This window comes from Etheostoma spectabile, chromosome 4 (genome assembly GCF_008692095.1).
Source record: "Etheostoma spectabile isolate EspeVRDwgs_2016 chromosome 4, UIUC_Espe_1.0, whole genome shotgun sequence".
In the NCBI taxonomy this organism is placed as follows: domain Eukaryota; kingdom Metazoa; phylum Chordata; class Actinopteri; order Perciformes; family Percidae; genus Etheostoma; species Etheostoma spectabile.
Genome location: NC_045736.1, coordinates 23953472 through 23962424, shown reverse-complemented (window position 1 = coordinate 23962424; position 8953 = coordinate 23953472). Strand labels below are relative to the sequence as shown.

At 39.3% G+C, this 8953-nt stretch overlaps 1 long non-coding RNA gene across 1 annotated transcript; it reads right to left on the bottom strand.

Annotated features, from left to right (window-relative positions):
• Positions 1-320: 320 nt before the first annotated feature.
• On the bottom strand, positions 321-8381 carry LOC116688536 (uncharacterized). Its single transcript, XR_004331794.1, has 4 exons — positions 8272-8381; positions 6884-6889; positions 5398-5402; positions 321-333 (listed from the first exon to the last, which is right to left on the bottom strand). It is a non-coding gene; the product is annotated as an uncharacterized LOC116688536 (long non-coding RNA).
• Between the last annotated feature and the right edge of the window lie 572 nt (positions 8382-8953).

Sequence of the window (8953 nt, the reverse complement as noted above, 5' to 3'; positions counted from 1 at the left end):
CTGGAGCTACATCAACCTGTCCAAGGCCACCACTGCACCAGGGTCTTTAACACCCTTCCCCCATTACCCACCTCTATCATTCCTGCTATCATATAACCCTTGTTCTGTTTTTTACTCTCTCAGTTTGTTTGTGTATTTTCTTCGGGAAAAAAAGGCATTTATTAAACTGGGCGAATGAGCTATATTGGAAAGAACTACTTGTAATTGTTTTCCATTTTATGCTAAAGGAGATTACCATAGCAAATGGCCTATATAAAACAAATCAGCCAGTCCTTATAACGACACATGAAGTATATGCACACACTTATAAATGCACTCACACAAAAACACTGACTCACTTACTCACTCACTCACACACTCACACACTTACACACACACACACACACACAAATTGATTTGACATAAAGCAAGGGGAAAAGACAACTGCTTAAATAGCCAAGTGCACTCTGGTCAGCCTGTGGAGCTTTACACGCCCACACGCACTCCGAGAAAACTACCCACAAACACACATGCACATGGGCAGCCACCCTTTTACTAAAGAGCAGTAGTTGATTTTGGCTTTTAACATTACCATCAAGTCTTCCTGCTTCATGAAACCCATACTCTAACCTCTAGAAGTAGGTATTAACGAGTTACATTTACTCCTTTACAATTACTTGAGTAAGTATTTTGAAAAAATTACACTTCTAGGAGTAGTTTTAAATCACTATACTTTTTACTTTTACTGTTATTTGTGAAGAAGAAACTTCTTCTCCGCTACATTAGGCTACAATAAGCTCATTACTTTTCTTTTTTACCTCTCTGGTAATCTGCGCGTCATTGTTTTCATCCCTTCTGCGTATGCCTCATTTTAATGGGGTTTTTTTGACAGAGAGAAAGACTTCCGTTAAAGGCTCTACCACATGACTGTGTTTCACCAATCAAACGTAGTGATCATACTCAATCTCAGAGCCGGGACGGGTTAGCTTCACAGTCGTAGCAAAACAAAAATGTCATTATGCATTTTTATTTTCATTTGTATTTTTGTCTGTCTGATTGAATGCTTGTGTTAAAAAATAAATCAAACGTTACTCAACAGTTTTTTTCACCAAGCAATTTTTTACTCTTACTCAAGTAATTATTTGGATGACTACTTTTTACTTTTACTTGAGTCATATTATTCTGAAGTAACAGTACTTTTACTTGAGTACAATTTTTGGCTACTCTACCCACCTCTGCTAACTTCACAATCGCCCATTACCATCAACACAGTGCTCTGCTCGCTGACCCCAGATTACCATATCAGTAATATTTCACCCTTAAATCAACACCTCCAGGGTAAAACAAGGGGGGGACAGGGTGGGAGACAGAAGAAAAGATGTGGAGGATGGGATGCTATATCAACAGCAAAGCCAAATTATTGCCAATCAGATTTTATTCACAGCTCAACTGCTAGACAAATTGCGTCTCATGCCGTTTGGTATGGGTCAGGGCACTGCGTAATTTCATTTTAATAAGTCATTTTCCAGGGTGGGATGACACTGCAACACACACAAATACACATGCTTGAGCACACTCTATCTCTCTCTCTCTCCCTCTCTCACACACACACACACACACACACACACACACACACACAGCCTCACACTCAGACGTGTCACCACCCTCTCATACAAACAAGACTGTGTGACCATGTCTTCGGGGGTTGATATTTTATGGAGTGAAAGAATTGGATACACTGACAGTGATCTGGAGAGTGACTTTAGTTTGAGAGAAGGGTGAAACATATGAAAATGGAAACATGATTAAACATTCTCTCTTGTTTTTATTGTATTTGTTATTTGCTTAATCAACCATTAGTAAATAGAAGAAAAAAAGCAATGTGGACATTAAATATGTATTAAAGAAAACTATATTGTGAATATAATTGAAATCTTAATGTCATGTAATAGACTTTTAGAACAATGATCATTTTGAAATTCCTCATCAGCAATACTGAAAGCAAATTAGCATCATCGCACCATGAAACTGCAGGTACGATGAATGCATAAATACCAAATTATGTCGGTACATAAAACCGCCTGGATTTTGTCTCAGGGCATTCGATTTCTTTTAGAGATTACTCTGCGGCCATCTGCTCCATTACGATTCTCCACAAGGTGTGAGTTGGGGTAAATTGATTGGAGTAATATATATATATCTGTGCAAATAAACAACTTGTGCCTTGGGGGGCTTTCTGTGCATCATTTCTTTAGAACTCCTCAGGAATCAAAGGCGCTAATATCAACGGCTGCCATGTGGAATAACATCAGGCACTCATGAAAATGCAAGTCCCATATATATCAACATCAAGAAGAGACCTGCGAGAGTTACCGTGTCAGCGATGAGACGTACAGTCAAATCAAATTCCCGGTGCTGCAAAAAAATCACTTCTAAATAGACCATAAATTCTTGATAAAAATGTGCACTGGATTCAAAGGCTGTTCCGCTGGCTGCCTGTCATGTTCATAACTGGGTCTTTGAAGTCGGCTGTCAGTGGTCGATGCTGAACCATCTTCAGAGGTGCGTCAGTGCTCTCCCTCCTGTTCTTTCAAGTTCCCGTCCAGCAGCCAGTTTATAGGGTGATGTTAGCTCTGAATGTGCAGTTGCTGCTCTGGAGATAGAGCTGGTCAATCCTCCTGTCAAAAATATCATCCTCCTGGCAAGACATGCTTGTGTAAAGTCTAGCCATCCTCAAAGAGGATGGAAGTCTGGAGGCGTATTCAGTGGGGTGGAAGACAGGGTTTCCAGATGCAGAATTTTAATTTTCTGTATTTGTTATTGGTCTACCTATTGAGGGAGACTTTGAAGAAAACACAAAATTGAATTATTTTGCAAAAAGCAGTACACCATAGCTCATGAGACCAACACTATATAGTCGCATATAGATATCAGTTTTTCGGATTCTAGTTTCCATTTGCTTCAGGTAGAATATTCTCAACTAAACAGGATATTTGATCTTCAAGAGAGAGCAATACTAGGTCAGCACAGTCAAGCATGACGGCCAGCACAAATACCACCAAGTCAGGAAGATACAGTCCGGGGTGAGGAAGTGGAGATAGCAGTGGAACTAAAGATACAGCCTGCAAGTAGAGAGCAATAGCCCTCAACAGATAGAGAGCCCTAGGGCTAGAAGATAGGCCCATAGCAGTAGAAACATTTTTGACAAAATGGTCGACATTATCTTTTAATTAGATTCACACTGTTTACTAGCTTGTTTGTTCTCTCATTTATACATTACCTGATATAGCTTTCCTTTATCTCATGTAGGGGTTGGAGAAGTTGATGATGGTGGTGGTGGTGTTAGTGGCATTGTAGCGACAGTGAAAAAGCAAGCTGATATAAGGGAACATTTTTCAAATAACTTCTGTTTTACATACCGACTAAGTAATTGAATGAAAACTTCTGCACAACTCAAGTAATTTTTAACAGTTTAAATGCTCCACAAGAGGAAATGCCAGAGAACGGCAGACCAATTGATCTGTCTTAGCAGTGTCTTATGTGGGCTGTAGAAATTAAAAAAAAAAAAAAAAAAAAATTTAATCACCCCTCCATTTCCTATGAAAATTCATGAAATGGATGTATGCACACATTCTCAATTTAATGGAAGATGCAAATTTTCTCATTAAAGGCTGAAGCACAAGTTCCTCTTACACAGAGTAAATTCATACAGTAATTAGCATGTTCCCCTCACTGGCCCTGAAGCATTTATACTATAATACTGTCTGAGGCCAACAAGCACAGTTAGCCTCTGTCGTAGATCCCTGTATGATACTACAAATGCTACAAAGTCGGGACATTACATTTCCAGAGATACTGTATGACAATTTAAGGTGTGTATTTCATAAGATGTTACAAAGAGAGCGGTGTCTCAAGTGTTGCAGGCAAAAAACTGTTTTAATGTTCATGTTGTTGTTTTTTAAACTCTAATTTATTTACTTTTACGACCCTTACGTTGTGCCTAGAGTTAAGCTAGGAAGTAAACCAAGTTGTATACCCAAACTACCAAAGGAGAGATGAACACATCAAAGTACTGTAACAATTTTCTTTTATTTATTTATTTATTTAGAGAGAAAAGAGAGAGGAGAGAGAGAGAGAGAGAGAGAGAGAGAGAGAGAGAGAGAGAGAGAGGGAGAGGGAGAGGGAGAGAGATGATGTAAAAGGGTAAAAAACAGTAACCCAACTAAAGTAAAAGCTGAAAAGCGTCAGGGTCTCCAAGGCCAAAACAACAAACAAATATCCATACTACCTGGAAAGCAAATAGCAACTGAGCTACAGAGTCAAACCAAAACACACAGTGCTAACCTCCCTGGCTGTCCACAAAACAGGAGAAAAAGGGGGTTAAAACAAATGCTTCAGATAATCGGGAGACATTAACAAATAATAGGCACCAGAAAAGCTTAGTTCACCAACTACAATCAGCACGACAGGAAGCTCAGTGGCAAGAGGAAGGGGCGGGGCATTGGACCTGGGAGCTTATATGCAGCTTCTCCATTTTACATCATCTCCAGATGATGTAAAAAGAGGCCAGAGTAACATTAGAGAAGATAACATTTACCTAACTCAAAGTCATAGCCACAATTTTGTTACCTTTGTACAGAGCCGGGCCAGCTGTTTCCCCTTTTTCCAGTGTTTATGCTACACTTAGCTAACAGACCGCTGGCTGGAGCTTCATATTTATTTCCTAGCCATGAGAGAGTTATCAAACTTTTCATATAACTCTCAGATTATAATTATTGTATTAATCTGAATTATTCCTTTAAGATTAGGCTCCGTCATACAAAATGAAATTTCTCAGCTTTGGATGTCTCAGGGGACTTTGTTGGAAATCTTGGAAATGTGATTTTTGCTGTAGGCCGACATCTTAGTTATTATTGTTATTATTTAAATTATTAGTAGTAGTAGTGGTAGTAGTAGTAGTATTAGATTCATATTGCATTAATCTATCTATCTGTAGTAGTGTTTTTAACTGCATCTAATGGTTTTCACTTCGGTAAATAGGCTAATACACTTGTGTTACCTACAGTTGGTTGATGACATTTTCATTGCTGTCCAACAACAATGAGGTAAAATTGCCCCCGAGGCACTTTAAAGTACTAACATCATCCTAAATTTGTGCTTTAGTTGCAGAACTGTACTCACATTTTGGATGTGAGTTTTAAAAAACAACAACCTTGCAACCGAGACAAAAAATGCAAACAGATGGTTTTTCATTGCTGTTTCAAACAACAGGCTTCCTATTATAGGCTATCATTATAAGCTATTTAGATGTTTTTTGTTCAGACTCGTTGAATCTGCCACTGTTTACATCTGCTTCGCAGTCTTCTGCTTAGTCTCCCCACAAGCTGTTGTGTGATTGGGGTAAATCTACTAAAACACATTAGCTCTGTCACTGACAATATCCTTTACCTCTGCTGTTTCCTTGTTCCTGTTCAGTTTCCGTCCCCAGATCCCCTCTTACTTTGAACATAACAGTGGTGTTCCTTTGCTTTCTTGTGTAAAACTATGCTCAGCTGTTGGCAGATCTTAACGCTACTTAAAATGTACATCATGCCTCCATCCTGTGCTGACTCAACACTTATATACATTAATTTAGTCTGTCTACATTGCTGAAGTACCATGGCCACACTAATGCATCTTCATACCTGTCGAAGTATGAAGATGCATGGATTATTTGAAATAATGTTTGTGGGTTAATGAAAATGACACAGAGGATTGCATTTTATCATAGATATGTCACTTTAATAACTGTCAGATATGTTGAGACACAAGAATGTTCTCTGCTTTTCTTGTAGATACATATTTCTCACTAACCCTTCCAATTCAGAGGATGTGAGGTCACAATTTTTAATGTAAATGTTTGAGTGAGTGTTTAAAATTTTATTTGCCTTGATGAAATGTATGCATGTTAAATTACATATGCTCAGACTTTCAGTCGAGCACACCAAGCGCCCTTGTCGAGGTCAGTCTTTTCACAGCTTATTGGTGAGGATTCCAGATGATTTTTTCATATTTTATTTTGGTCAATCTGGGCTTCTTAAGTTCTATTAAATAATGCATTTTTCTGCATGTGGTGAGGGGATAAAGTGGCTCTTAACGTGAGCTCCCACCCAATACGGGGCTCTCCCTGTCAAGGTCCAGGTGAGCTACCTCTGAGCATGCCACCGTCGCTGTGGAGGTAACTTTCATGCTCCGCTGGGCAAACATTTTCCAGGTCACATTTTTCAATTACATTGAGAGGCAGGTCCCACAGGCAACCAACCTCCTAGCAACATCCACCCAAGCACACACACACACACACACGCACACACACACACACACACACACACACACACTTCACCATGCACTCACATAAACAGACTAACCTCTTCACCCTTCCCCCATACCATTCCCACACACAAGCCCACATTCTGTGTTTAGCAGCACAGCATCTTCCCCTCTACTGCAAATGTTTAAAACACACAAACTTAGCTCAGATTTTGGGAGGAAGAGCAAAGCATGTGAATAGCGGAGACTGCAAAAATCCTCCAAGGAGACTGCATAAAAACATAGATTATGTTGACATTTGGACAAGAAGGCTTTTGTCCAAAAAACTTCAGTGTACATTTAGCTATCTATATAATCATTATCAATACATTGTTGACCAAAATAAGATAGAGGCAAACTGTCTATCTGCAACCAGGCACAGGACCCATTTTAGCTATTAAATCTGTCAAGGTTCCTCAAGTTCAGCATGAGGTGTCTATCTCCTTATCTGAAGACTTTGAAGTCTCTCGCTCTGTCTGTTGCCTCAGGCGTGTGTTGAGATATGAGGACTCTGCCTCATCTGCCTAATGCTGCTTGTGTAGCTAATAGTCCAGAAAACACTGCTCTGTGAGGCCGCACACAAGCACTTTAAATTATCTTTGGCTGTCACCAAATGAGAGTGACCTGCCACGCTCTGTCACTCATGATTCAACCAATCTGAAGGTGTTTGGGTGGTTGGCAGGTTTAAAGGGTGGCAAATAGTTGTGTTGAGGAGACATGTATTTAAGGGAATTGGAAGTTGCTTTGTACCGAGCTATACAATATTTTTCTTGACGTGAAGTATCCATTTTAAAAGACCAAAACCAACAATGAATTGATCCTAAAAAGTATCAGAGTAAGCAACAGAGTTCAATATAGCTTATTTGTCACTGTCATAGAGCACTTGTCTAAAAATATTTAAGAACATTTAAAGTCAACTGGCATGCCGAGAGCTCTGTGAGGATGGATGCCGGGCCAATCCTAGCACTTGAATGCTGCGTGGGCAAATAACCAAGTGTTTTATTTACAATCATAACATGCTGATGTTTTAGCAGGTCTAGCAGGTATAGGGTTTACAGAGTGTACAGCTAAGGCTGATGAGGATCTCATTCATTTTGCAGGTCATTTGATAACAAATACACCTGATGGCGGTGCTAGAGAAAATCACCAGAGGTAGTGTAATTCATCCTGAGGAGAACATGAATGTCCGTACCAAGTTTAATTGCAATCAATCTGATAGTAGCTGAGAGTTTTCACTCAGAAATACAAATGTCCCCCTCATGGTGGTGATACAGGAAAGGTCCTGGGATTCCCAAATTCATTAGGATACATCAACTGGGAACCATGAATGTACAAATGCCATCTATAAACGTCTATATTTATGGCAAGGAAATCACACAATTCTGGTGGCGGTTTACATTTTAAAATAAAAAATATAATGCAATATTATATTCAGTAGTCCAGTATGGGACAGTATGGGCTTTGTCCGTATGGGCTTTGCCATTTGGGACGTGGGTTGGATACGACAACACTTGACCCCAAAGTCCAGTTGTTTAATTAGCATGAACAGGGCTTATGTTAAATTTTTTTTCCCAAGGACCACGTTTTGCTCCCAAGCTGAAAAATGTAGAATTGACGTACATGGCTACTGCTTTTTTGCTAAATTGTACAATAACACAATCATGTTATGGATACATAATGTTGTGAAGTGTAATGTTTTATACATTCTATTAATATTAAACATCATCAGTGATGTTGAATATAGCCTACAGTGTAATAGACCACCACAGTTTATGCATACATGTAAACCACAGATTAATTCCAGTTTAACCAACATACTGTAATTTAATACTAAACACTACATGAACTGCGTGCAGCAGAAAGACCGAGCAGTACGATGCTGCTTGTTTAGGGTTTTCCTCGTGGCCTACACTTCGTATCAGACGTTAAAACAAACAGTACCAAAACATTTAACGCGACAAGTTTTTAACCGGTAATGAAACTGTCTCAATGTAATACTGATGCTGTCAGACGGCCGCGCGGACAGGAAGCAGCCGGAGCTCTGGCAGAGCCCTGCGCCCATTGCACAGGGCTCTTGCAGACCCTTGCAGAGTAATCTCTGAAAGGGTCAGTCAGCCTATTTAGGGACCAGGCCGGCCATTGCCGACTGGCCAAATGCTTAATATTTATTATTATTATTATTAGTATTGGAGTAATATATATATATATATATATCTGTGCACACAAGTTCAAAATAGTCCTCAACAGATATACTATTCATACCTGTTCTAGTAATGTTTACTAAGAACTAGTTGCATTTGCAAATTATTTTACCATTTTAAAAAACTGAAGTAAAAGTATGTATTCATGACCAGTTCACATTTTGTACAGGAACAATGATGAGCCACAGACAGGCTGGGGAGGTGGGAAAGTACTGAGAGACAGATTTCAGCATTGGTTTCTTTTGATCATTTCATAGGATTTGTTGACAACACCAAAAATATAGAATAACATCAAACTTTTCCTTTAAAGCCATGCACATTAATTACATTTCTGTAAATGTGCCGTCTGGAGCCAGCTGGATGTCTTTGAACTCTAATCACTGGGCATGACTTCCTCATCAGTCATTGCCTTTTAAATCCTTACGAGG